Raw genomic sequence first — 26,918 nt, 5'->3', positions numbered from 1 at the left:
TCCCTGTCCTGTCCCCCCAAGTGTCAGCGTGTCCCTGTCCTGTCCCCCCCAAGTGTCAGCGTGTCCCTGTCCTGTCCCCCAAGTGTCAGCGTGTCCCTGTCCTGTCCCCCAAGTGTCAGCGTGTCCCTGTCCTGTCCCCCAAGTGTCAGCGTGTCCCTGTCCTGTCCCCCAAGTGTCAGCGTGTCCCTGTCCTGTCCCCCCAAGTGTCAGCGTGTCCCTGTCCTGTCCCCCCAAGTGTCAGCGTGTCCCTGTCCTGTCCCTCCAAGTGTCAGCGTGTCCCTGTCCTGTCCCCCCAAGTGTCAGCGTGTCCATGTCCTGTCCCCCAAGTGTCAGCGTGTCTCTGTCCTGTCTCCCAAGTGTCAGCGTGTCCCTGTCCTGTCCCCCAAGTGTCAGCATGTCCCTGTCCTGTCCCCCAAGTGTCAGCGTGTCCCTGTCCTGTCCCCCCAAGTGTCAGCGTGTCCCTGTCCTGTCCCTCCAAGTGTCAGCGTGTCCCTGTCCTGTCCCCCCAAGTGTCAGCGTGTCCCTGTCCTGTCCCCCCAAGTGTCAGCGTGTCCCTGTCCTGTCCCCCAAGTGTCAGCGTGTCCCTGTCCTGTCCCCCAAGTGTCAGCGTGTCCCTGTCCTGTCCCCCCAAGTGTCAGCGTGTCCCTGTCCTGTCCCCCAAGTGTCAGCGTGTCCCTGTCCTGTCCCCAAGTGTCAGCGTGTCCCTGTCCTGTCCCCCCAAGTGTCAGCGTGTCCCTGTCCTATCCCCCAAGTGTCAGCGTGTCCCTGTCCTGTCCCCCCAAGTGTCAGCGTGTCCCTGTCCTGTCCCCCAAGTGTCAGCGTGTCCCTGTCCTGCCCCCCCCCAAGTGTCAGCGTGTCCCTGTCCTGCCCCCCCCAAGTGTCAGCGTGTCCCTGTCCTGTCCCCCAAGTGTCAGCGTGTCCCTGTCCTGTCCCCCAAGTGTCAGCGTGTCCCTGTCCTGTCCCCCCAAGTGTCAGCGTGTCCCTGTCCTGTCCCCCAAGTGTCAGCGTGTCCCTGTCCTGTCCCCCCAAGTGTCAGCGTGTCCCTGTCCTGTCCCCCAAGTGTCAGCGTGTCCCTGTCCTGTCCCCCAAGTGTCAGCGTGTCCCTGTCCTGTCCCCCCAAGTGTCAGTGTGTCCCTGTCCTGTCCCCCAAGTGTCAGCGTGTCCCTGTCCTGTCCCCCAAGTGTCAGCGTGTCCCTGTCCTGTCCCCCAAGTGTCAGCGTGTCCCTGTCCTGCCCCCCAAGTGTCAGCGTGTCCCTGTCCTGTACCCCAAGTGTCAGCGTGTCCCTGTCCTGTCCCCCAAGTGTCAGCGTGTCCCTGTCCTGTCCCCCAAGTGTCAGCGTGTCCCTGTCCTGTCCCCAAGTGTCAGCGTGTCCCTGTCCTGTCCCCCCAAGTGTCAGTGTGTCCCTGTCCTGTCCCCCAAGTGTCAGCGTGTCCTTGTCCTGTCCCCCAAGTGTCAGCGTGTCCTTGTCCTGTCCCCCAAGTGTCAGCGTGTCCCTGTCCTGTCCCCCCAAGTGTCAGCATGTCCCTGTCCTGTCCCCCAAGTGTCAGCGTGTCCCTGTCCTGTCCCCCCAAGTGTCAGTGTGTCCCTGTCCTGTCCCCCAAGTGTCAGCGTGTCCCTGTCCTGTCCCCCAAGTGTCAGCGTGTCCCTGTCCTGTCCCCCAAGTGTCAGCGTGTCCCTGTCCTGTCCCCCCAAGTGTCAGCGTGTCCTTGTCCTGTCCCCCAAGTGTCAGCGTGTCCCTGTCCTGTCCCCCCAAGTGTCAGCGTGTCCCTGTCCTGTCTCCCCCAAGTGTCAGCGTGTCCTTGTCCTGTCCCCCAAGTGTCAGCGTGTCCCTGTCCTGTCCCCCCAAGTGTCAGCGTGTCCCTGTCCTGTCCCCCAAGTGTCAGCGTGTCCTTGTCCTGTCCCCCAAGTGTCAGCGTGTCCTTGTCCTGTCCCCCAAGTGTCAGCGTGTCCCTGTCCTGTCCCCCCAAGTGTCAGCATGTCCCTGTCCTGTCCCCCAAGTGTCAGCGTGTCCCTGTCCTGTCCCCAAGTGTCAGCGTGTCCCTGTCCTGTCCCCCAAGTGTCAGCGTGTCCCTGTCCTGTCCCCCAAGTGTCAGCGTGTCCCTGTCCCCCCAAGTGTCAGCGTGTCCCTGTCCTGTCCCCCCAAGTGTCAGCGTGTCCCTGTCCTCTCCCCCCAAGTGTCAGCGTGTCCCTGTCCCCCCAAGTGTCAGCGTGTCCCTGTTCTGTCCCCCAAGTGTCAGCGTGTCCCTGTCCTGTCCCCCAAGTGTCAGCGTGTCCCTGTCCCCCCAAGTGTCAGCGTGTCCCTGTCCTGTCCCCCCAAGTGTCAGCGTGTCCCTGTCCTGTCCCCCAAGTGTCAGCGTGTCCCTGTCCTGTCCCCCCAAGTGTCAGCGTGTCCCTGTCCCCCCAAGTGTCAGCGTGTCCCTGTCCTGTCCCCCCAAGTGTCAGCATGTCCCTGTCCTGTCCCCCAAGTGTCAGCGTGTCCCTGTCCTGTCCCCCCAAGTGTCAGCGTGTCCCTGTCCTCTCCCCCCAAGTGTCAGCGTGTCCCTGTCCTGTCCCCCCAAGTGTCAGCGTGTCCCTGTCCCCCCAAGTGTCAGCGTGTCCCTGTCCTGTCCCCCAAGTGTCAGCGTGTCCCTGTCCTGTCCCCCCAAGTGTCAGCGTGTCCCTGTCCTGTCCCCCAAGTGTCAGCGTGTCCCTGTCCTGTCCCCCCAAGTGTCAGCGTGTCCCTGTCCCCCCAAGTGTCAGCGTGTCCCTGTCCTGTCCCCCCAAGTGTCAGCGTGTCCCTGTCCTGTCCCCCAAGTGTCAGCGTGTCCCTGTCCTGTCCCCCAAGTGTCAGCGTGTCCCTGTCCTGCCCCCCAAGTGTCAGAGTGTCCCCGTGCTGTCCCCCAAGTGTCAGCGTGTCCCTGTTCTGTCCCCCAAGTGTCAGCGTGTCCCTGTCCTATCCCCCAAGCGTCAGCGTGTCCCTGTCCTGTCCCCCCAAGTGTCAGCGTGTCCCTGTCCTGTCCCCCCAAGTGTCAGCGTGTCCCTGTCCTGTCCCCCAAGTGTCAGCGTGTCCCTGTCCTGTCCCCCCAAGTGTCAGCGTGTCCCTGTCCTGTCCCCCCAAGTGTCAGCGTGTCCCTGTCCTGTCCCCCAAGTGTCAGCGTGTCCCTGTCCTGTCCCCCGAGTGTCAGCGTGTCCCTGTCCTGTCCCCCAAGTGTCAGCGTGTCCCTGTCCTGTCCCCCAAGTGTTAGCGTGTCCCTGTCCTGTACCCCAAGTGTCAGCGTGTCCCTGTCCTGCCCCCCAAGTGTCAGAGTGTCCCCGTGCTGTCCCCCAAGTGTCAGCGTGTCCCTGTTCTGTCCCCCAAGTGTCAGCGTGTCCCTGTCCTATCCCCCAAGCGTCAGCGTGTCCCTGTCCTGTCCCCCCAAGTGTCAGCGTGTCCCTGTCCTGTCCCCCCAAGTGTCAGCGTGTCCCTGTCCTGTCCCCCAAGTGTCAGCGTGTCCCTGTCCTGTCCCCCCAAGTGTCAGCGTGTCCCTGTCCTGTCCCCCCAAGTGTCAGCGTGTCCCTGTCCTGTCCCCCAAGTGTCAGCGTGTCCCCGTCCTGTCCCCCAAGTGTCAGCGTGTCCCTGTCCTGTCCCCCAAGTGTCAGCGTGTCCCTGTCCTGTCCCCCCAAGTGTCAGCGTGTCCTTGTCCTGTCCCCCAAGTGTCAGCGTGTCCCTGTCCTGTCCCCCCCAAGTGTCAGCGTGTCCCTGTCCTGTCCCCCAAGTGTCAGCGTGTCCCTGTCCTGTCCCCCAAGTGTCAGCGTGTCCCTGTCCTGTCCCCCAAGTGTTAGCGTGTCCCTGTCCTGTACCCCAAGTGTCAGCGTGTCCCTGTCCTGTCCCCCAAGTGTCAGCGTGTCCCTGTCCTGTCCCCCAAGTGTCAGCGTGTCCCTGTCCTGTCCCCCAAGTGTCAGCGTGTCCCTGTCCTGCCCCCCCCAAGTGTCAGCGTGTCCCTGTCCTGTCCCCCCAAGTGTCAGCGTGTCCCTGTCCCCCCAAGTGTCAGCGTGTCCCTGTCCTGTCCCCCCAAGTGTCAGCGTGTCCCTGTCCTGTCCCCCAAGTGTCAGCGTGTCCCTGTCCTGTCCCCCAAGTGTCAGCGTGTCCCTGTCCTGTCCCCCAAGTGTCAGCGTGTCCCTGTCCTGTCCCCCCAAGTGTCAGCGTGTCCCTGTCCTGTCCCCCCAAGTGTCAGCGTGTCCCTGTCCTGTCCCCCCAAGTGTCAGCGTGTCCCTGTCCCCCCAAGTGTCAGCGTGTTCCTGTCCTGTCCCCCCCAAGTGTCAGCGTGTCCCTGTCCTGTCCCACCAAGTGTCAGCGTGTCCCTGTCCTGTCCCCCAAGTGTCAGCGTGTCCCTGTCCTGTCCCCCCAAGTGTCAGCGTGTCCCTGTCCTGTCCCCCCAAGTGTCAGCGTGTCCCAGTCCTGTCCCCCAAGTGTCAGCGTGTCCCTGTCCTGTCCCCCCAAGTGTCAGCGTGTCCCTGTCCTGTCCCCCCCAAGTGTCAGTGTGTCCCTGTCCTGTCCCCCAAGTGTCAGCATGTCCCTGACCTGTCCCCCAAGTGTCAGCGTGTCCCTGTCCTGTCCCCCCAAGTGTCAGCGTGTCCCTGTCCTGTCCCCCCAAGTGTCAGCGTGTCCCTGTCCTGTCCCCCAAGTGTCAGCGTGTCCCTGTCCCCCCAAGTGTCAGCGTGTCCCTGTCCTGTCCCCCAAGTGTCAGCGTGTCCCTGTCCTGTCCCCCCAAGTGTCAGCGTGTCCCTGTCCTGTCCCCAAGTGTCAGCGTGTCCCTGTCCTGTCCCCCAAGTGTCAGCGTGTCCCTGTCCTGTCCCCCAAGTGTCAGCGTGTCCCTGTCCCCCCAAGTGTCAGCGTGTCCCTGTCCTGTCCCCCCAAGTGTCAGCGTGTCCCTGTCCTGTCCCCCAAGTGTCAGCGTGTCCCTGTCCTGTCCCCCCAAGTGTCAGCGTGTCCCTGTCCTGTCCCCCAAGTGTCAGTGTGTCCCTGTCCTGTCCCCCCAAGTGTCAGCGTGTCCCTGTCCTGTCCCCCAAGTGTCAGCGTGTCCCTGTCCTGTCCCCCCAAGTGTCAGCGTGTCCCTGTCCTGTCCCCCAAGTGTCAGCGTGTCCCTGTCCTGTCCCCCAAGTGTCAGCGTGTCCCTGTCCTGTCCCCCAAGTGTCAGCGTGTCCCTGTCCTGTCCCCCAAGTGTCAGCGTGTCCCTGTCCTGTCCCCCCAAGTGTCAGCATGTCCCTGTCCTGTCCCCCCAAGTGTCAGCGTGTCCCTGTCCTGTCCCCCCAAGTGTCAGCGTGTCCCTGTCCTGTCCCCCAAGTGTCAGCGTGTCCCTGTCCTGTCCCCCAAGTGTCAGCGTGTCCCTGTCCTGTCCCCCAAGTGTCAGCGTGTCCCTGTCCTGTCCCCCAAGTGTCAGCGTGTCCCTGTCCTGCCCCCCAAGTGTCAGAGTGTCCCCGTGCTGTCCCCCAAGTGTCAGCGTGTCCCTGTTCTGTCCCCCAAGTGTCAGCGTGTCCCTGTCCTATCCCCCAAGCGTCAGCGTGTCCCTGTCCTGTCCCCCCAAGTGTCAGCGTGTCCCTGTCCTGTCCCCCCAAGTGTCAGCGTGTCCCTGTCCTGTCCCCCAAGTGTCAGCGTGTCCCTGTCCTGTCCCCCCAAGTGTCAGCGTGTCCCTGTCCTGTCCCCCCAAGTGTCAGCGTGTCCCTGTCCTGTCCCCCAAGTGTCAGCGTGTCCCTGTCCTGTCCCCCGAGTGTCAGCGTGTCCCTGTCCTGTCCCCCAAGTGTCAGCGTGTCCCTGTCCTGCCCCCCAAAGTGTCAGAGTGTCCCCGTGCTGTCCCCCAAGTGTCAGCGTGTCCCCGTCCTGTCCCCCAAGTGTCAGCGTGTCCCTGTCCTGTCCCCCAAGTGTCAGCGTGTCCCTGTCCTGTCCCCCAAGTGTTAGCGTGTCCCTGTCCTGTCCCCCCAAGTGTCAGCGTGTCCCCGTCCTGTCCGCCCAAGTGTCAGCGTGTCCCTGTCCTGTCCCCCCAAGTGTCAGCGTGTCCCTGTCCTGTCCCCCAAGTGTCAGCGTGTCCCTGTCCTGTCCCCCAAGTGTCAGCGTGTCCCTGTCCTGTCCCCCAAGTGTCAGCGTGTCCCTGTCCTGTCCCCCAAGTGTCAGCGTGTCCCTGTCCTGTCCCCCAAGTGTCAGCGTGTCCCTGTCCTGTCCCCCAAGTGTCAGCGTGTCCTTGTCCTGTCCCCCAAGTGTCAGCGTGTCCCTGTCCTGTCCCCCCAAGTGTCAGCGTGTGCTTGTCCTGTCCCCCAAGTGTCAGCGTGTCCCTGTCCTGTCCCCCCCAAGTGTCAGCGTGTCCCTGTCCTGTCCCCCAAGTGTCAGCGTGTCCCTGTCCTGTCCCCCAAGTGTCAGCGTGTCCCTGTCCTGTCCCCCAAGTGTTAGCGTGTCCCTGTCCTGTACCCCAAGTGTCAGCGTGTCCCTGTCCTGTCCCCCCAAGTGTCAGCGTGTCCCTGTCCCCCCAAGTGTCAGCGTGTCCCTGTCCCCCCAAGTGTCAGCGTGTCCCTGTCCTGTCCCCCAAGTGTCAGCGTGTCCCTGTCCTGTCCCCCAAGTGTCAGCGTGTCCCTGTCCTGTCCCCCAAGTGTCAGCGTGTCCCTGTCCTGTCCCCCCAAGTGTCAGCGTGTCCCTGTCCTGTCCCCCCAAGTGTCAGCGTGTCCCTGTCCTGTCCCCCAAGTGTCAGCGTGTCCCTGTCCTGTCCCCCCAAGTGTCAGCGTGTCCCTGTCCTGTCCCCCCAAGTGTCAGCGTGTCCCTGTCCTGTCCCCCCAAGTGTCAGCGTGTCCCTGTCCTGTCCCCCCAAGTGTCAGCGTGTCCCTGTCCTGTCCCCCAAGTGTCAGCGTGTCCCTGTCCTGTCCCCCCAAGTGTCAGCGTGTCCCTGTCCTGTCCCCCCAAGTGTCAGTGTGTCCCTGTCCTGTCCCCCAAGTGTCAGCGTGTCCCTGTCCCCCCAAGTGTCAGCGTGTCCCTGTCCTGTCCCCCAAGTGTCAGCGTGTCCCTGTCCTGTCCCCCCAAGTGTCAGCGTGTCCCTGTCCTGTCCCCCAAGTGTCAGCGTGTCCCTGTCCTGTCCCCCAAGTGTCAGCGTGTCCCTGTCCTGTGCCCCAAGTGTCAGCGTGTCCCTGTCCCCCCAAGTGTCAGCGTGTCCCTGTCCTGTCCCCCCAAGTGTCAGCGTGTCCCTGTCCTGTCCCCCCAAGTGTCAGCGTGTCCCTGTCCTGTCCCCCCAAGTGTCAGCGTGTCCCTGTCCTGTCCCCCCAAGTGTCAGCGTGTCCTGTCCTGCCCCCCCAAGTGTCAGCGTGTCCCTGTCCTGTCCCCCAAGTGTCAGCGTGTCCCTGTCCTGTCCCCCAAGTGTCAGCGTGTCCCTGCCCCCCCCCAAGTGTCAGCGTGTCCCTGTCCTGTCCCCCCAAGTGTCAGCGTGTCCCTGTCCCCCCAAGTGTCAGCGTGTCCCTGTCCTGTCCCCCCAAGTGTCAGCGTGTCCCTGTCCTGTCCCCCAAGTGTCAGCGTGTCCCTGTCCTGTCCCCCAAGTGTCAGCGTGTCCCTGTCCTGTCCCCCAAGTGTCAGCGTGTCCCTGTCCTGTCCCCCCAAGTGTCAGCGTGTCCCTGTCCTGTCCCCCCAAGTGTCAGCGTGTCCCTGTCCCCCCAAGTGTCAGCGTGTCCCTGTCCTGTCCCCCCAAGTGTCAGCGTGTCCCTGTCCTGTCCCCAAGTGTCAGCGTGTCCCTGTCCTGTCCCCCCAAGTGTCAGCGTGTTCCTGTCCTGTCCCCCCCAAGTGTCAGCGTGTCCCTGTCCTGTCCCACCAAGTGTCAGCGTGTCCCTGTCCTGTCCCCCAAGTGTCAGCGTGTCCCTGTCCTGTCCCCCCAAGTGTCAGCGTGTCCCTGTCCTGTCCCCCCAAGTGTCAGCGTGTCCCAGTCCTGTCCCCCAAGTGTCAGCGTGTCCCTGTCCTGTCCCCCAAGTGTCAGCGTGTCCCTGTCCTGTCCCCCCAAGTGTCAGCGTGTCCCTGTCCTGTCCCCCCCAAGTGTCAGCGTGTCCCTGTCCTGTCCCCCCAAGTGTCAGCGTGTCCCTGTCCTGTCCCCCCCAAGTGTCAGCGTGTCCCTGTCCTGTCCCCCAAGTGTCAGCGTGTCCCTGTCCCCCCAAGTGTCAGCGTGTCCCTGTCCTGTCCCCCAAGTGTCAGCGTGTCCCTGTCCTGTCCCCCCAAGTGTCAGCGTGTCCCTGTCCTGTCCCCAAGTGTCAGCGTGTCCCTGTCCTGTCCCCCAAGTGTCAGCGTGTCCCTGTCCTGTCCCCCAAGTGTCAGCGTGTCCCTGTCCTGTCCCCCAAGTGTCAGCGTGTCCCTGTCCCCCCAAGTGTCAGCGTGTCCCTGTCCTGTCCCCCCAAGTGTCAGCGTGTCCCTGTCCTGTCCCCCAAGTGTCAGCGTGTCCCTGTCCTGCCCCCCCAAGTGTCAGCGTGTCCCTGTCCTGTCCCCCCAAGTGTCAGCGTGTCCCTGTCCCCCCAAGTGTCAGCGTGTCCCTGTCCTGTCCCCCCAAGTGTCAGCGTGTCCCTGTCCTGTCCCCCCAAGTGTCAGCGTGTCCTGTCCCCCCCAAGTGTCAGCGTGTCCCTGTCCTGTCCCCCAAGTGTCAGCGTGTCCCTGTCCTGTCCCTCCAAGTGTCAGCATGTCCCTGTCCTGTCCCCCCAAGTGTCAGCGTGTCCCTGTCCTGTCCCTCCAAGTGTCAGCATGTCCCTGTCCTGTCCCCCAAGTGTCAGCGTGTCCCTGTCCTGTCCCCCCAAGTGTCAGCGTGTCCCTGTCCTGTCCCCCAAGTGTTAGCGTGTCCCTGTCCTGTCCCCCCAAGTGTTAGCGTGTCCCTGTCCTGTCCCCCAAGTGTCAGCGTGTCCCTGTCCTGTAACCCCAAGTGTCAGCGTGTCCCTGTCCTGTAACCCCAAGTGTCAGCGTGTCCCTGTCCTGTCCCCCAAGTGTCAGCGTGTCCCTGTCCTGTCCCCCAAGTGTCAGCGTGTCCCTGTCCTGTCCCCCCCAAGTGTCAGCGTGTCCCTGTCCTGTCCCCCCCAAGTGTCAGCGTGTCCCTGTCCTGTAACCCCAAGTGTCAGCGTGTCCCTGTCCTGTAACCCCAAGTGTCAGCATGTCCCTGTCCTGTCCCCCAAGTGTCAGCGTGTCCCTGTCCTGTCCCCCCAAGTGTCAGCGTGTCCCTGTCCTGTCCCTCCAAGTGTCAGCGTGTCCCTGTCCTGTAACCCCAAGTGTCAGCGTGTCCCTGTCCTGTAACCCCAAGTGTCAGCATGTCCCTGTCCTGTCCCCCCAAGTGTCAGCGTGTCCCTGTCCTGTCCCCCAAGTGTCAGCGTGTCCCTGTCCTGTCCCTCCAAGTGTCAGCATGTCCCTGTCCTGTCCCCCCAAGTGTCAGCGTGTCCCTGTCCTGTCCCTCAAGTGTCAGCGTGTCCCTGTCCTGTAACCCCAAGTGTCAGCGTGTCCCTGTCCTGTCCCCCCAAGTGTCAGCGTGTCCCTGTCCTGTCCCTCCAAGTGTCAGCGTGTCCCTGTCCTGTAACCCCAAGTGTCAGCGTGTCCCTGTCCTGTAACCCCAAGTGTCAGCATGTCCCTGTCCTGTCCCCCCAAGTGTCAGCGTGTCCCTGTCCTGTCCCCCAAGTGTCAGCGTGTCCCTGTCCTGTCCCTCCAAGTGTCAGCATGTCCCTGTCCTGTCCCCCCAAGTGTCAGCGTGTCCCTGTCCTGTCCCTCAAGTGTCAGCGTGTCCCTGTCCTGTAACCCCAAGTGTCAGCGTGTCCCTGTCCTGTCCCCCAAGTGTCAGCGTGTCCCTGTCCTGTCCCCCCAAGTGTCAGCGTGTCCCTGTCCTGTAACCCCAAGTGTCAGCGTGTCCCTGTCCTGTCCCCCAAGTGTCAGCGTGTCCCTGTCCTGTCCCCCCAAGTGTCAGCGTGTCCCTGTCCTGTCCCCCCAAGTGTCAGCGTGTCCCTGTCCTGTCCCCCCAAGTGTCAGCGTGTCCCTGTCCTGTCCCCCAAGTGTCAGCGTGTCCCTGTCCTGTCCCCCCAAGTGTCAGCGTGTCCCCGTCCTGTCCCCCCAAGTGTCAGCGTGTCCCTGTCCTGTCCCCCCAAGTGTCAGCGTGTCCCTGTCCTGTCCCTCAAGTGTCAGCGTGTCCCTGTCCTGTAACCCCAAGTGTCAGCGTGTCCCTGTCCTGTCCCCCAAGTGTCAGCGTGTCCCTGTCCTGTCCCCCAGGTTTCAGCGTGTCCCTGTCCTGTCCCCCAAGTGTCAGCGTGTCCCTGTCCTGTCCCCCAAGTGTCAGCGTGTCCCTGTCCTGTCCCCCCAAGTGTCAGCGTGTCCCTGTCCTGTAACCCCAAGTGTCAGCGTGTCCCTGTCCTGTAACCCCAAGTGTCAGCGTGTCCCTGTCCTGTCCCCCAAGTGTCAGCGTGTCCCTGTCCTGTCCCCCAAGTGTCAGCGTGTCCCTGTCCTGTACCCCAAGTGTCAGCGTGTCCCTGTCCTGTCCCCCCCCAAGTGTCAGCGTGTCCCTGTCCTGTCCCCCCAAGTGTCAGCGTGTCCCTGTCCTGTCCCCCCCAAGTGTCAGCGTGTCCCCGTCCTGTCCCCCCAAGTGTCAGCGTGTCCCCGTCCTGTCCCCCAAGTGTCAGCGTGTCCCTGTCCTGTCCCCCCAAGTGTCAGCATGTCCCTGTCCTGTCCCCCCAAGTGTCAGCGTGTCCCTGTCCTGTCCCCCCAAGTGTCAGCGTGTCCCTGTCCTGTAACCCCAAGTGTCAGCGTGTCCCTGTCCTGTAACCCCAAGTGTCAGCGTGTCCCTGTCCTGTCCCCCAAGTGTCAGCGTGTCCCTGTCCTGTCCCCCAAGTGTCAGCGTGTCCCTGTCCTGTCCCCCAAGTGTCAGCGTGTCCCTGTCCTGTCCCCCCAAGTGTCAGCGTGTCCCTGTCCCCCAAGTGTCAGCGTGTCCCTGTCCTGTCCCCCAAGTGTCAGCGTGTCCCTGTCCTGTCCCCCAAGTGTCAGCGTGTCCCTGTCCTGTCCCCCAAGTGTCACCGTGTCCCTGTCCTGTCCCCCCAAGTGTCAGCGTGTCCCTGTCCTGTCCCCCAAGTGTCAGCGTGTCCCTGTCCTGTCCCCCCAAGTGTCAGCGTGTCCCTGTCCTGTCCCCCCAAGTGTCAGCGTGTCCCTGTCCTGTCCCCCAAGTGTCAGCGTGTCCCTGTCCTGTCCCCCCAAGTGTCAGCGTGTCCCTGTCCTGTCCCCCCAAGTGTCAGCGTGTCCCTGTCCTGTCCCCCCAAGTGTCAGCGTGTCCCTGTCCTGTCCCCCCAAGTGTCAGCGTGTCCCTGTCCTGTCCCCCCAAGTGTCAGCCTGTCCCTGTCCTGTCCCCCCAAGTGTCAGCGTGTCCCTGTCCTGTCCCCCAAGTGTCAGCGTGTCCCTGTCCTGTCCCCCAAGTGTCAGCGTGTCCCTGTCCTGTCCCCCAAGTGTCAGCATGTCCCTGTCCTGTCCCCCCAAGTGTCAGCGTGTCCCTGTCCTGTCCCCCAAGTGTCAGCGTGTCCCTGTCCTGTCCCCCAAGTGTCAGCGTGTCCCTGTCCTGTCCCCCCAAGTGTCAGCGTGTCCCTGTCCTGTCCCCCCAAGTGTCAGCGTGTCCCTGTCCTGTCCCCCAAGTGTCAGCGTGTCCCTGTCCTGTCCCCCAAGTGTCAGCGTGTCCCTGTCCTGTCCCCCCAAGTGTCAGCGTGTCCCTGTCCTGTCCCCCAAGTGTCAGCGTGTCCCTGTCCTGTCCCCCCAAGTGTCAGCGTGTCCCTGTCCTGTCCCCCAAGTGTCAGCGTGTCCCTGTCCTGTCCCCCCAAGTGTCAGCGTGTCCCAGTCCTGCCCCCCAAGTGTCAGCGTGTCCCTGTCCTGTCCCCCAAGTGTCAGCGTGTCCCTGTCCTGTCCCCCAAGTATCAGCGTGTCCCTGTCCCCCAAGTGTCAGCGTGCCCCAGTCCTGCCCCCCAAGTGTCAGCGTGTCCCTGTCCTGTCCCCCAAGTTTCAGCGTGTCCCTGTCCTGTCCCCCAAGTGTCAGCGTGTCCCTGTCCTGTCCCCCCAAGTGTCAGCGTGTCCCTGTCCTGTCCCCCAAGTGTCAGCGTGTCCCTATCCTGTCCCCCAAGTGTCAGCGTGTCCCTGTCCTGTCCCCCAAGTGTCAGCGTGTCCCTGTCCTGTCCCCCAAGTGTCAGCGTGTCCCTGTCCTGTCCCCCAAGTGTCAGCCTGTCCCTGTCCTGTCCCCCAAGTGTCAGCGTGTCCCTGTCCTGTCCCCCCCAAGTGTCAGCATGTCCCTGTCCTGTCCCCCAAGTGTCAGCGTGTCCCTGTCCTGTCCCCCCAAGTGTCAGCGTGTCCCTGTCCTGTCCCCCCAAGTGTCAGCGTGTCCCTGTCCTGCCCCCCCCAAGTGTCAGCGTGTCCCTGTCCTGTCCCCCCAAGTGTCAGCGTGTCCCTGTCCTGTCCCCCCAAGTGTCAGCGTGTCCCTGTCCTGTCCCCCCAAGTGTCAGCGTGTCCCTGTCCTGTCCCCCAAGTGTCAGCGTGTCCCTGTCCTGTCCCCCCAAGTGTCAGCGTGTCCCTGTCCTGTCCCCCAAGTGTCAGCGTGTCCCTGTCCTGTCCCCCAAGTGTCAGCATGTCCCTGTCCTGTCCCCCCAAGTGTCAGCGTGTCCCTGTCCTGTCCTCCAAGTGTGAGCGTGTCCCAGTCCTGCCCCCCAAGTGTCAGCGTGTCCCTGTCCTGTCCCCCAAGTGTCAGCGTGTCCCTGTCCTGTCCCCCAAGTTTCAGCGTGTCCCTGTCCCCCAAGTGTCAGCGTGCCCCAGTCCTGCCCCCCAAGTGTCAGCGTGTCCCTGTCCTGTCCCCCAAGTGTCAGCGTGTCCCTGTCCTGTCCCCCAAGTTTCAGCGTGTCCCTGTCCCCCAAGTGTCAGCGTGTCCCTGTCCTGTCCCCCAAGTGTCAGCGTGTCCCTGTCCTGTCCCCCAAGTGTCAGCCTGTCCCTGTCCTGTCCCCCAAGTGTCAGCGTGTCCCTGTCCTGTCCCCCCCAAGTGTCAGCGTGTCCCTGTCCTGTCCCCCAAGTGTCAGCGTGTCCCTGTCCTGTCCCCCAAGTGTCAGCGTGTCCCTGTCCTGTCCCCCCAAGTGTCAGCGTGTCCCTGTCCTGTCCCCCCAAGTGTCAGCGTGTCCCTGTCCTGTCCCCCAAGTGTCAGCGTGTCCCTGTCCTGTCCCCCAAGTGTCAGCGTGTCCCTGTCCTGTCCCCCCAAGTGTCAGCGTGTCCCTGTCCTGTCCCCCCAAGTGTCAGCGTGTCCCTGTCCTGTCCCTCCAAGTGTCAGCGTGTCCCTGTCCTGTCCCCCCAAGTGTCAGCGTGTCCATGTCCTGTCCCCCAAGTGTCAGCGTGTCTCTGTCCTGTCTCCCAAGTGTCAGCGTGTCCCCGTCCTGTCCCCCAAGTGTCAGCGTGTCCCTGTCCTGTCCCCCAAGTGTCAGCATGTCCCTGTCCTGTCCCCCAAGTGTCAGCGTGTCCCTGTCCTGTCCCCCCAAGTGTCAGCGTGTCCCTGTCCTGTCCCTCCAAGTGTCAGCGTGTCCCTGTCCTGTCCCCCCAAGTGTCAGCGTGTCCCTGTCCTGTCCCCCCAAGTGTCAGCGTGTCCCTGTCCTGTCCCCCCAAGTGTCAGCGTGTCCCTGTCCTGTCCCCCAAGTGTCAGCGTGTCCCTGTCCTGTCCCCCAAGTGTCAGCGTGTCCCTGTCCTGTCCCCCCAAGTGTCAGCGTGTCCCTGTCCTGTCCCCCAAGTGTCAGCGTGTCCCTGTCCTGTCCCCAAGTGTCAGCGTGTCCCTGTCCTGTCCCCCCAAGTGTCAGCGTGTCCCTGTCCTATCCCCCAAGTGTCAGCGTGTCCCTGTCCTGTCCCCCCAAGTGTCAGCGTGTCCCTGTCCTGTCCCCCAAGTGTCAGCGTGTCCCTGTCCTGCCCCCCCCCAAGTGTCAGCGTGTCCCTGTCCTGCCCCCCCCCAAGTGTCAGCGTGTCCCTGTCCTGTCCCCCAAGTGTCAGCGTGTCCCTGTCCTGTCCCCCAAGTGTCAGCGTGTCCCTGTCCTGTCCCCCCAAGTGTCAGCGTGTCCCTGTCCTGTCCCCCAAGTGTCAGCGTGTCCCTGTCCTGTCCCCCCAAGTGTCAGCGTGTCCCTGTCCTGTCCCCCAAGTGTCAGCGTGTCCCTGTCCTGTCCCCCAAGTGTCAGCGTGTCCCTGTCCTGTCCCCCAAGTGTCAGCGTGTCCCTGTCCTGTCCCCCCAAGTGTCAGTGTGTCCCTGTCCTGTCCCCCAAGTGTCAGCGTGTCCCTGTCCTGTCCCCCAAGTGTCAGCGTGTCCCTGTCCTGTCCCCCAAGTGTCAGCGTGTCCCTGTCCTGTCCCCCCAAGTGTCAGTGTGTCCCTGTCCTGTCCCCCAAGTGTCAGCGTGTCCCTGTCCTGTCCCCCAAGTGTCAGCGTGTCCCTGTCCTGTCCCCCAAGTGTCAGCGTGTCCCTGTCCTGTCCCCCCAAGTGTCAGTGTGTCCCTGTCCTGTCCCCCAAGTGTCAGCGTGTCCTTGTCCTGTCCCCCAAGTGTCAGCGTGTCCTTGTCCTGTCCCCCAAGTGTCAGCGTGTCCCTGTCCTGTCCCCCCAAGTGTCAGCATGTCCCTGTCCTGTCCCCCAAGTGTCAGCGTGTCCCTGTCCTGTCCCCCCAAGTGTCAGCGTGTCCCTGTCCTGTCCCCCAAGTGTCAGCGTGTCCCTGTCCTGTCCCCCCAAGTGTCAGCGTGTCCCTGTCCTGTCCCCCAAGTGTCAGCGTGTCCCTGTCCTGTCCCCCAAGTGTCAGCGTGTCCCTGTCCTGTCCCCCCAAGTGTCAGTGTGTCCCTGTCCTGTCCCCCAAGTGTCAGCGTGTCCCTGTCCTGTCCCCCAAGTGTCAGCGTGTCCCTGTCCTGTCCCCCAAGTGTCAGCGTGTCCCTGTCCTGTCCCCCCAAGTGTCAGCGTGTCCTTGTCCTGTCCCCCAAGTGTCAGCGTGTCCCTGTCCTGTCCCCCCAAGTGTCAGCGTGTCCCTGTCCTGTCTCCCCCAAGTGTCAGCGTGTCCTTGTCCTGTCCCCCAAGTGTCAGCGTGTCCCTGTCCTGTCCCCCCAAGTGTCAGCGTGTCCCTGTCCTGTCCCCCAAGTGTCAGCGTGTCCTTGTCCTGTCCCCCAAGTGTCAGCGTGTCCTTGTCCTGTCCCCCAAGTGTCAGCGTGTCCCTGTCCTGTCCCCCCAAGTGTCAGCATGTCCCTGTCCTGTCCCCCAAGTGTCAGCGTGTCCCTGTCCTGTCCCCAAGTGTCAGCGTGTCCCTGTCCTGTCCCCCAAGTGTCAGCGTGTCCCTGTCCTGTCCCCCAAGTGTCAGCGTGTCCCTGTCCCCCCAAGTGTCAGCGTGTCCCTGTCCTGTCCCCCCAAGTGTCAGCGTGTCCCTGTCCTCTCCCCCCAAGTGTCAGCGTGTCCCTGTCCTGTCCCCCCAAGTGTCAGCGTGTCCCTGTCCTGTCCCCCCAAGTGTCAGCGTGTCCCTGTCCCCCCAAGTGTCAGCGTGTCCCTGTTCTGTCCCCCAAGTGTCAGCGTGTCCCTGTCCTGTCCCCCAAGTGTCAGCGTGTCCCTGTCCCCCCAAGTGTCAGCGTGTCCCTGTCCTGTCCCCCCAAGTGTCAGCGTGTCCCTGTCCTGTCCCCCAAGTGTCAGCGTGTCCCTGTCCTGTCCCCCCAAGTGTCAGCGTGTCCCTGTCCCCCCAAGTGTCAGCGTGTCCCTGTCCTGTCCCCCCAAGTGTCAGCATGTCCCTGTCCTGTCCCCCAAGTGTCAGCGTGTCCCTGTCCTGTCCCCCCAAGTGTCAGCGTGTCCCTGTCCTCTCCCCCCAAGTGTCAGCGTGTCCCTGTCCTGTCCCCCCAAGTGTCAGCGTGTCCCTGTCCCCCCAAGTGTCAGCGTGTCCCTGTCCTGTCCCCCAAGTGTCAGCGTGTCCCTGTCCTGTCCCCCCAAGTGTCAGCGTGTCCCTGTCCTGTCCCCCAAGTGTCAGCGTGTCCCTGTCCTGTCCCCCCAAGTGTCAGCGTGTCCCTGTCCCCCCAAGTGTCAGCGTGTCCCTGTCCTGTCCCCCCAAGTGTCAGCGTGTCCCTGTCCTGTCCCCCAAGTGTCAGCGTGTCCCTGTCCTGTCCCCCAAGTGTCAGAGTGTCCCCGTGCTGTCCCCCAAGTGTCAGCGTGTCCCTGTTCTGTCCCCCAAGTGTCAGCGTGTCCCTGTCCTATCCCCCAAGCGTCAGCGTGTCCCTGTCCTGTCCCCCCAAGTGTCAGCGTGTCCCTGTCCTGTCCCCCCAAGTGTCAGCGTGTCCCTGTCCTGTCCCCCAAGTGTCAGCGTGTCCCTGTCCTGTCCCCCAAGTGTCAGCGTGTCCCTGTCCTGTCCCCCCAAGTGTCAGCGTGTCCCTGTCCTGTCCCCCAAGTGTCAGCGTGTCCCTGTCCTGTCCCCCGAGTGTCAGCGTGTCCCTGTCCTGTCCCCCAAGTGTCAGCGTGTCCCTGTCCTGTCCCCCAAGTGTTAGCGTGTCCCTGTCCTGTACCCCAAGTGTCAGCGTGTCCCTGTCCTGCCCCCCAAGTGTCAGAGTGTCCCCGTGCTGTCCCCCAAGTGTCAGCGTGTCCCTGTTCTGTCCCCCAAGTGTCAGCGTGTCCCTGTCCTATCCCCCAAGCGTCAGCGTGTCCCTGTCCTGTCCCCCCAAGTGTCAGCGTGTCCCTGTCCTGTCCCCCCAAGTGTCAGCGTGTCCCTGTCCTGTCCCCCAAGTGTCAGCGTGTCCCTGTCCTGTCCCCCCAAGTGTCAGCGTGTCCCCGTCCTGTCCCCCAAGTGTCAGCGTGTCCCTGTCCTGTCCCCCAAGTGTCAGCGTGTCCCCGTCCTGTCCCCCAAGTGTCAGCGTGTCCCTGTCCTGTCCCCCCAAGTGTCAGCGTGTCCCTGTCCTGTCCCCCAAGTGTCAGCGTGTCCCCGTCCTGTCCCCCAAGTGTCAGCGTGTCCCTGTCCTGTCCCCCAAGTGTCAGCGTGTCCCTGTCCTGTCCCCCCAAGTGTCAGCGTGTCCTTGTCCTGTCCCCCAAGTGTCAGCGTGTCCCTGTCCTGTCCCCCCCAAGTGTCAGCGTGTCCCTGTCCTGTCCCCCAAGTGTCAGCGTGTCCCTGTCCTGTCCCCCAAGTGTCAGCGTGTCCCTGTCCTGTCCCCCAAGTGTTAGCGTGTCCCTGTCCTGTACCCCAAGTGTCAGCGTGTCCCTGTCCTGTCCCCCAAGTGTCAGCGTGTCCCTGTCCTGTCCCCCAAGTGTCAGCGTGTCCCTGTCCTGTCCCCCAAGTGTCAGCGTGTCCCTGTCCTGCCCCCCCCAAGTGTCAGCGTGTCCCTGTCCTGTCCCCCCAAGTGTCAGCGTGTCCCTGTCCCCCCAAGTGTCAGCGTGTCCCTGTCCTGTCCCCCCAAGTGTCAGCGTGTCCCTGTCCTGTCCCCCAAGTGTCAGCGTGTCCCTGTCCTGTCCCCCAAGTGTCAGCGTGTCCCTGTCCTGTCCCCCAAGTGTCAGCGTGTCCCTGTCCTGTCCCCCCAAGTGTCAGCGTGTCCCTGTCCTGTCCCCCCAAGTGTCAGCGTGTCCCTGTCCTGTCCCCCCAAGTGTCAGCGTGTCCCTGTCCCCCCAAGTGTCAGCGTGTTCCTGTCCTGTCCCCCCCAAGTGTCAGCGTGTCCCTGTCCTGTCCCACCAAGTGTCAGCGTGTCCCTGTCCTGTCCCCCAAGTGTCAGCGTGTCCCTGTCCTGTCCCCCCAAGTGTCAGCGTGTCCCTGTCCTGTCCCCCCAAGTGTCAGCGTGTCCCAGTCCTGTCCCCCAAGTGTCAGCGTGTCCCTGTCCTGTCCCCCCAAGTGTCAGCGTGTCCCTGTCCTGTCCCCCCCAAGTGTCAGTGTGTCCCTGTCCTGTCCCCCAAGTGTCAGCATGTCCCTGACCTGTCCCCCAAGTGTCAGCGTGTCCCTGTCCTGTCCCCCCAAGTGTCAGCGTGTCCCTGTCCTGTCCCCCCAAGTGTCAGCGTGTCCCTGTCCTGTCCCCCAAGTGTCAGCGTGTCCCTGTCCCCCCAAGTGTCAGCGTGTCCCTGTCCTGTCCCCCAAGTGTCAGCGTGTCCCTGTCCTGTCCCCCCAAGTGTCAGCGTGTCCCTGTCCTGTCCCCAAGTGTCAGCGTGTCCCTGTCCTGTCCCCCAAGTGTCAGCGTGTCCCTGTCCTGTCCCCCAAGTGTCAGCGTGTCCCTGTCCCCCCAAGTGTCAGCGTGTCCCTGTCCTGTCCCCCCAAGTGTCAGCGTGTCCCTGTCCTGTCCCCCAAGTGTCAGCGTGTCCCTGTCCTGTCCCCCCAAGTGTCAGCGTGTCCCTGTCCTGTCCCCCAAGTGTCAGTGTGTCCCTGTCCTGTCCCCCCAAGTGTCAGCGTGTCCCTGTCCTGTCCCCCAAGTGTCAGCGTGTCCCTGTCCTGTCCCCCCAAGTGTCAGCGTGTCCCTGTCCTGTCCCCCAAGTGTCAGCGTGTCCCTGTCCTGTCCCCCAAGTGTCAGCGTGTCCCTGTCCTGTCCCCCAAGTGTCAGCGTGTCCCTGTCCTGTCCCCCAAGTGTCAGCGTGTCCCTGTCCTGTCCCCCCAAGTGTCAGCATGTCCCTGTCCTGTCCCCCCAAGTGTCAGCGTGTCCCTGTCCTGTCCCCCCAAGTGTCAGCGTGTCCCTGTCCTGTCCCCCAAGTGTCAGCGTGTCCCTGTCCTGTCCCCCAAGTGTCAGCGTGTCCCTGTCCTGTCCCCCCAAGTGTCAGCGTGTCCCTGTCCTGTCCCCCAAGTGTCAGCGTGTCCCTGTCCTGTCCCCCCAAGTGTCAGCGTGTCCCTGTCCTGTCCCCCAAGTGTCAGTGTGTCCCTGTCCTGTCCCCCAAGTGTCAGCGTGTCCCTGTCCTGTCCCCCAAGTGTCAGCGTGTCCCTGTCCTGTCCCCCAGGTGTCAGCGTGTCCCTGTCCTGTCTCCCCCAAGTGTCAGCGTGTCCTTGTCCTGTCCCCCCAAGTGTCAGCGTGTCCCTGTCCTGTCTCCCCCAAGTGTCAGCGTGTCCTTGTCCTGTCCCCCAAGTGTCAGCGTGTCCCTGTCCTGTCCCCCCAAGTGTCAGCGTGTCCCTGTCCTGTCCCCCAAGTGTCAGCGTGTCCTTGTCCTGTCCCCCAAGTGTCAGCGTGTCCCTGTCCTGTCCCCCCAAGTGTCAGCATGTCCCTGTCCTGTCCCCCAAGTGTCAGCGTGTCCCTGTCCCCCCAAGTGTCAGCGTGTCCCTGTCCTGTCCCCCCAAGTGTCAGCGTGTCCCTGTCCTGTCCCCCAAGTGTCAGCGTGTCCCTGTCCTGTCCCCCCAAGTGTCAGCGTGTCCCTGTCCCCCCAAGTGTCAGCGTGTCCCTGTCCTGTCCCCCCAAGTGTCAGCGTGTCCCTGTCCTGTCCCCCAAGTGTCAGCGTGTCCCTGTCCTGTCCCCCCAAGTGTCAGCGTGTCCCTGTCCTGTCCCCCCAAGTGTCAGCGTGTCCCTGTCCTGTCCCCCCAAGTGTCAGCGTGTCCCTGTCCCCCCAAGTGTCAGCGTGTCCCTGTCCTGTCCCCCAAGTGTCAGCGTGTCCCTGTCCTGTCCCCCCAAGTGTCAGCGTGTCCCTGTCCTGTCCCCCAAGTGTCAGCGTGTCCCTGTCCTGTCCCCCCAAGTGTCAGCGTGTCCCTGTCCCCCCAAGTGTCAGCGTGTCCCTGTCCTGTCCCCCAAGTGTCAGCGTGTCCCTGTCCTGTCCCCCAAGTGTCAGCGTGTCCCTGTCCTGCCCCCCAAGTGTCAGAGTGTCCCCGTGCTGTCCCCCAAGTGTCAGCGTGTCCCTGTTCTGTCCCCCAAGTGTCAGCGTGTCCCTGTCCTGTCCCCCAAGCGTCAGCGTGTCCCTGTCCTGTCCCCCCAAGTGTCAGCGTGTCCCTGTCCTGTCCCCCCAAGTGTCAGCGTGTCCCTGTCCTGTCCCCCAAGTGTCAGCGTGTCCCTGTCCTGTCCCCCAAGTGTCAGCGTGTCCCTGTCCTGTCCCCCCAAGTGTCAGCGTGTCCCTGTCCTGTCCCCCCAAGTGTCAGCGTGTCCCTGTCCTGTCCCCCCAAGTGTCAGCGTGTCCCTGTCCTGTCCCCCCAAGTGTCAGCGTGTCCCTGTCCTGTCCCCCCAAGTGTCAGCGTGTCCTTGTCCTGTCCCCCAAGTGTCAGCGTGTCCCTGTCCTGTCCCCCCAAGTGTCAGCGTGTCCCTGTCCTGTCCCCCAAGTGTCAGCGTGTCCCTGTCCTGTCCCCCAAGTGTCAGCGTGTCCCTGTCCTGCCCCCCAAGTGTCAGAGTGTCCCCGTGCTGTCCCCCAAGTGTCAGCGTGTCCCTGTTCTGTCCCCCAAGTGTCAGCGTGTCCCTGTCCTATCCCCCAAGCGTCAGCGTGTCCCTGTCCTGTCCCCCCAAGTGTCAGCGTGTCCCTGTCCTGTCCCCCCAAGTGTCAGCGTGTCCCTGTCCTGTCCCCCAAGTGTCAGCGTGTCCCTGTCCTGTCCCCCCAAGTGTCAGCGTGTCCCTGTCCTGTCCCCCCAAGTGTCAGCGTGTCCCTGTCCTGTCCCCCAAGTGTCAGCGTGTCCCTGTCCTGTCCCCCGAGTGTCAGCGTGTCCCTGTCCTGTCCCCCAAGTGTCAGCGTGTCCCTGTCCTGCCCCCCAAAGTGTCAGAGTGTCCCCGTGCTGTCCCCCAAGTGTCAGCGTGTCCCCGTCCTGTCCCCCAAGTGTCAGCGTGTCCCTGTCCTGTCCCCCAAGTGTCAGCGTGTCCCTGTCCTGTCCCCCAAGTGTTAGCGTGTCCCTGTCCTGTCCCCCCAAGTGTCAGCGTGTCCCCGTCCTGTCCGCCCAAGTGTCAGCGTGTCCCTGTCCTGTCCCCCCAAGTGTCAGCGTGTCCCTGTCCTGTCCCCCAAGTGTCAGCGTGTCCCTGTCCTGTCCCCCAAGTGTCAGCGTGTCCCTGTCCTGTCCCCCAAGTGTCAGCGTGTCCCTGTCCTGTCCCCCAAGTGTCAGCGTGTCCCTGTCCTGTCCCCCAAGTGTCAGCGTGTCCCTGTCCTGTCCCCCAAGTGTCAGCGTGTCCTTGTCCTGTCCCCCAAGTGTCAGCGTGTCCCTGTCCTGTCCCCCCAAGTGTCAGCGTGTGCTTGTCCTGTCCCCCAAGTGTCAGCGTGTCCCTGTCCTGTCCCCCCCAAGTGTCAGCGTGTCCCTGTCCTGTCCCCCAAGTGTCAGCGTGTCCCTGTCCTGTCCCCCAAGTGTCAGCGTGTCCCTGTCCTGTCCCCCAAGTGTTAGCGTGTCCCTGTCCTGTACCCCAAGTGTCAGCGTGTCCCTGTCCTGTCCCCCCAAGTGTCAGCGTGTCCCTGTCCCCCCAAGTGTCAGCGTGTCCCTGTCCCCCCAAGTGTCAGCGTGTCCCTGTCCTGTCCCCCAAGTGTCAGCGTGTCCCTGTCCTGTCCCCCAAGTGTCAGCGTGTCCCTGTCCTGTCCCCCAAGTGTCAGCGTGTCCCTGTCCTGTCCCCCCAAGTGTCAGCGTGTCCCTGTCCTGTCCCCCCAAGTGTCAGCGTGTCCCTGTCCTGTCCCCCAAGTGTCAGCGTGTCCCTGTCCTGTCCCCCCAAGTGTCAGCGTGTCCCTGTCCTGTCCCCCCAAGTGTCAGCGTGTCCCTGTCCTGTCCCCCCAAGTGTCAGCGTGTCCCTGTCCTGTCCCCCCAAGTGTCAGCGTGTCCCTGTCCTGTCCCCCAAGTGTCAGCGTGTCCCTGTCCTGTCCCCCCAAGTGTCAGCGTGTCCCTGTCCTGTCCCCCCCAAGTGTCAGTGTGTCCCTGTCCTGTCCCCCAAGTGTCAGCGTGTCCCTGTCCCCCCAAGTGTCAGCGTGTCCCTGTCCTGTCCCCCAAGTGTCAGCGTGTCCCTGTCCTGTCCCCCCAAGTGTCAGCGTGTCCCTGTCCTGTCCCCCAAGTGTCAGCGTGTCCCTGTCCTGTCCCCCAAGTGTCAGCGTGTCCCTGTCCTGTCCCCCAAGTGTCAGCGTGTCCCTGTCCCCCCAAGTGTCAGCGTGTCCCTGTCCTGTCCCCCCAAGTGTCAGCGTGTCCCTATCCTGTCCCCCCAAGTGTCAGCGTGTCCCTGTCCTGTCCCCCCAAGTGTCAGCATGTCCCTGTCCTGTCCCCCCAAGTGTCAGCGTGTCCCTGTCCTGTCCCGCAAGTGTCAGCGTGTCCCTGTCCTGTCCCCCAAGTGTCAGCGTGTCCCTGTCCTGTCCCTCCAAGTGTCAGCGTGTCCCTGTCCTGTCCCCCAAGTGTCAGCGTGTCCCTGTCCTGTCCCCCAAGTGTCAGCGTGTCCCTGTCCTGTCCCTCCAAGTGTCAGCGTGTCCCTGTCCTGTCCCCCAAGTGTCAGCGTGTCCCTGTCCTGTAACCCCAAGTGTCAGCGTGTCCCTGTCCTGTAACCCCAAGTGTCAGCGTGTCCCTGTCCTGTCCCCCCAAGTGTCAGCGTGTCCCTGTCCTGTCCCCCAAGTGTCAGCGTGTCCCTGTCCTGTCCCCCCAAGTGTCAGCGTGTCCCTGTCCTGTCCCCCCAAGTGTCAGCGTGTCCCTGTCCCCCCAAGTGTCAGCGTGTCCCTGTCCTGTCCCCCCAAGTGTCAGCGTGTCCCTGTCCTGTCCCCCCAAGTGTCAGCGTGTCCCTGTCCTGTCCCCCCAAGTGTCAGCGTGTCCCTGTCCTGTCCCCCCAAGTGTCAGCGTGTCCCTGTCCTGTCCCCCCAAGTGTCAGCGTGTCCCTGTCCTGTCCTGTCCCCCAAGTGTCAGCGTGTCCCTGTCCTGTCCCTCCAAGTGTCAGCGTGTCCCTGTCCTGTCCTCCAAGTGTCAGCGTGTCCCTGTCCTGTCCCCCCAAGTGTCAGCGTGTCCCTGTCCTGTCCCCCAAGTGTCAGAGTGTCCCCGTGCTGTCCCCCAAGTGTCAGCGTGTCCCTGTTCTGTCCCCCAAGTGTCAGCGTGTCCCTGTCCTATCCCCCAAGCGTCAGCGTGTCCCTGTCCTGTCCCCCCAAGTGTCAGCGTGTCCCTGTCCTGTCCCCCCAAGTGTCAGCGTGTCCCTGTCCTGTCCCCCAAGTGTCAGCGTGTCCCTGTCCTGTCCCCCCAAGTGTCAGCGTGTCCCTGTCCTGTCCCCCCAAGTGTCAGCGTGTCCCTGTCCTGTCCCCCAAGTGTCAGCGTGTCCCTGTCCTGTCCCCCGAGTGTCAGCGTGTCCCTGTCCTGTCCCCCAAGTGTCAGCGTGTCCCTGTCCTGCCCCCCAAAGTGTCAGAGTGTCCCCGTGCTGTCCCCCAAGTGTCAGCGTGTCCCCGTCCTGTCCCCCAAGTGTCAGCGTGTCCCTGTCCTGTCCCCCAAGTGTCAGCGTGTCCCTGTCCTGTCCCCCCAAGTGTCAGCGTGTCCTTGTCCTGTCCCCCAAGTGTCAGCGTGTCCCTGTCCTGTCCCCCCCAAGTGTCAGCGTGTCCCTGTCCTGTCCCCCAAGTGTCAGCGTGTCCCTGTCCTGTCCCCCAAGTGTCAGCGTGTCCCTGTCCTGTCCCCCAAGTGTTAGCGTGTCCCTGTCCTGTCCCCCAAGTGTCAGCGTGTCCTGTCCTGCCCCCCCAAGTGTCAGCGTGTCCCTGTCCTGTCCCCCAAGTGTCAGCGTGTCCCTGTCCTGTCCCCCAAGTGTCAGCGTGTCCCTGCCCCCCCCCAAGTGTCAGCGTGTCCCTGTCCTGTCCCCCCAAGTGTCAGCGTGTCCCTGTCCCCCCAAGTGTCAGCGTGTCCCTGTCCTGTCCCCCCAAGTGTCAGCGTGTCCCTGTCCTGTCCCCCAAGTGTCAGCGTGTCCCTGTCCTGTCCCCCAAGTGTCAGCGTGTCCCTGTCCTGTCCCCCAAGTGTCAGCGTGTCCCTGTCCTGTCCCCCCAAGTGTCAGCGTGTCCCTGTCCTGTCCCCCCAAGTGTCAGCGTGTCCCTGTCCCCCCAAGTGTCAGCGTGTCCCTGTCCTGTCCCCCCAAGTGTCAGCGTGTCCCTGTCCTGTCCCCAAGTGTCAGCGTGTCCCTGTCCTGTCCCCCCAAGTGTCAGCGTGTTCCTGTCCTGTCCCCCCCAAGTGTCAGCGTGTCCCTGTCCTGTCCCACCAAGTGTCAGCGTGTCCCTGTCCTGTCCCCCAAGTGTCAGCGTGTCCCTGTCCTGTCCCCCCAAGTGTCAGCGTGTCCCTGTCCTGTCCCCCCAAGTGTCAGCGTGTCCCAGTCCTGTCCCCCAAGTGTCAGCGTGTCCCTGTCCTGTCCCCCAAGTGTCAGCGTGTCCCTGTCCTGTCCCCCCAAGTGTCAGCGTGTCCCTGTCCTGTCCCCCCCAAGTGTCAGCGTGTCCCTGTCCTGTCCCCCCAAGTGTCAGCGTGTCCCTGTCCTGTCCCCCCCAAGTGTCAGCGTGTCCCTGTCCTGTCCCCCAAGTGTCAGCGTGTCCCTGTCCCCCCAAGTGTCAGCGTGTCCCTGTCCTGTCCCCCAAGTGTCAGCGTGTCCCTGTCCTGTCCCCCCAAGTGTCAGCGTGTCCCTGTCCTGTCCCCAAGTGTCAGCGTGTCCCTGTCCTGTCCCCCAAGTGTCAGCGTGTCCCTGTCCTGTCCCCCAAGTGTCAGCGTGTCCCTGTCCTGTCCCCCAAGTGTCAGCGTGTCCCTGTCCCCCCAAGTGTCAGCGTGTCCCTGTCCTGTCCCCCCAAGTGTCAGCGTGTCCCTGTCCTGTCCCCCAAGTGTCAGCGTGTCCCTGTCCTGCCCCCCCAAGTGTCAGCGTGTCCCTGTCCTGTCCCCCCAAGTGTCAGCGTGTCCCTGTCCCCCCAAGTGTCAGCGTGTCCCTGTCCTGTCCCCCCAAGTGTCAGCGTGTCCCTGTCCTGTCCCCCCAAGTGTCAGCGTGTCCTGTCCCCCCCAAGTGTCAGCGTGTCCCTGTCCTGTCCCTCCAAGTGTCAGCATGTCCCTGTCCTGTCCCCCCAAGTGTCAGCGTGTCCCTGTCCTGTCCCTCCAAGTGTCAGCATGTCCCTGTCCTGTCCCCCAAGTGTCAGCGTGTCCCTGTCCTGTCCCCCCAAGTGTCAGCGTGTCCCTGTCCTGTCCCCCAAGTGTTAGCGTGTCCCTGTCCTGTCCCCCCAAGTGTTAGCGTGTCCCTGTCCTGTCCCCCAAGTGTCAGCGTGTCCCTGTCCTGTAACCCCAAGTGTCAGCGTGTCCCTGTCCTGTAACCCCAAGTGTCAGCGTGTCCCTGTCCTGTCCCCCAAGTGTCAGCGTGTCCCTGTCCTGTCCCCCAAGTGTCAGCGTGTCCCTGTCCTGTCCCCCCCAAGTGTCAGCGTGTCCCTGTCCTGTCCCCCCCAAGTGTCAGCGTGTCCCTGTCCTGTAACCCCAAGTGTCAGCGTGTCCCTGTCCTGTAACCCCAAGTGTCAGCGTGTCCCTGTCCTGTCCCCCAAGTGTCAGCGTGTCCCTGTCCTGTCCCCCCAAGTGTCAGCGTGTCCCTGTCCTGTCCCTCCAAGTGTCAGCGTGTCCCTGTCCTGTAACCCCAAGTGTCAGCGTGTCCCTGTCCTGTAACCCCAAGTGTCAGCATGTCCCTGTCCTGTCCCCCCAAGTGTCAGCGTGTCCCTGTCCTGTCCCCCAAGTGTCAGCGTGTCCCTGTCCTGTCCCTCCAAGTGTCAGCATGTCCCTGTCCTGTCCCTCCAAGTGTCAGCATGTCCCTGTCCTGTCCCTCAAGTGTCAGCGTGTCCCTGTCCTGTAACCCCAAGTGTCAGCGTGTCCCTGTCCTGTCCCCCAAGTGTCAGCGTGTCCCTGTCCTGTCCCCCCAAGTGTCAGCGTGTCCCTGTCCTGTAACCCCAAGTGTCAGCGTGTCCCTGTCCTGTCCCCCAAGTGTCAGCGTGTCCCTGTCCTGTCCCCCCAAGTGTCAGCGTGTCCCTGTCCTGTCCCCCCAAGTGTCAGCGTGTCCCTGTCCTGTCCCCCCAAGTGTCAGCGTGTCCCTGTCCTGTCCCCCAAGTGTCAGCGTGTCCCTGTCCTGTCCCCCCAAGTGTCAGCGTGTCCCCGTCCTGTCCCCCCAAGTGTCAGCGTGTCCCTGTCCTGTCCCCCCAAGTGTCAGCGTGTCCCTGTCCTGTCCCTCAAGTGTCAGCGTGTCCCTGTCCTGTAACCCCAAGTGTCAGCGTGTCCCTGTCCTGTCCCCCAAGTGTCAGCGTGTCCCTGTCCTGTCCCCCAGGTTTCAGCGTGTCCCTGTCCTGTCCCCCAAGTGTCAGCGTGTCCCTGTCCTGTCCCCCAAGTGTCAGCGTGTCCCTGTCCTGTCCCCCCAAGTGTCAGCGTGTCCCTGTCCTGTAACCCCAAGTGTCAGCGTGTCCCTGTCCTGTAACCCCAAGTGTCAGCGTGTCCCTGTCCTGTCCCCCCAAGTGTCAGCGTGTCCCTGTCCTGTAACCCCAAGTGTCAGCGTGTCCCTGTCCTGTAACCCCAAGTGTCAGCGTGTCCCTGTCCTGTCCCCCAAGTGTCAGCGTGTCCCTGTCCTGTCCCCCAAGTGTCAGCGTGTCCCTGTCCTGTCCCCCAAGTGTCAGCGTGTCCCTGTCCTGTCCCCCCAAGTGTCAGCGTGTCCCTGTCCTGTCCCCCCAAGTGTCAGCGTGTCCCTGTCCTGTCCCCCAAGTGTCAGCGTGTCCCTGTCCTGTCCCCCCAAGTGTCAGCGTGTCCCTGTCCTGTCCCCCCAAGTGTCAGCGTGTCCCTGTCCTGTCCCCCAAGTGTCAGCGTGTCCCTGTCCTGTCCCCCCAAGTGTCAGCGTGTCCCTGTCCTGTCCCCCCAAGTGTCAGCGTGTCCCTGTCCTGTCCCCCCAAGTGTCAGCGTGTCCCTGTCCTGTCCCCCCAAGTGTCAGCGTGTCCCTGTCCTGTCCCCCCAAGTGTCAGCCTGTCCCTGTCCTGTCCCCCCAAGTGTCAGCGTGTCCCTGTCCTGTCCCCCAAGTGTCAGCGTGTCCCTATCCTGTCCCCCAAGTGTCAGCGTGTCCCTGTCCTGTCCCCCAAGTGTCAGCATGTCCCTGTCCTGTCCCCCCAAGTGT

The 26,918-nt window shown here is 63.4% G+C and overlaps 1 protein-coding gene across 2 annotated transcripts in view; it reads left to right on the top strand.

Annotated features, from left to right (window-relative positions):
• Window positions 1–26,918, top strand: part of LOC140125878 (solute carrier organic anion transporter family member 1A2-like) — a 95,662-nt gene that overhangs the window by 47,151 nt on the left and 21,593 nt on the right. The window lies entirely within an intron of this gene.

This window comes from Engystomops pustulosus, chromosome 4, assembly GCF_040894005.1.
Source record: "Engystomops pustulosus chromosome 4, aEngPut4.maternal, whole genome shotgun sequence".
NCBI classification, from domain to species: Eukaryota; Metazoa; Chordata; class Amphibia; order Anura; family Leptodactylidae; genus Engystomops; species Engystomops pustulosus.
Note: the sequence above shows the minus strand (reverse complement) of the source record. Positions and strands in the feature narration are given on the sequence as shown.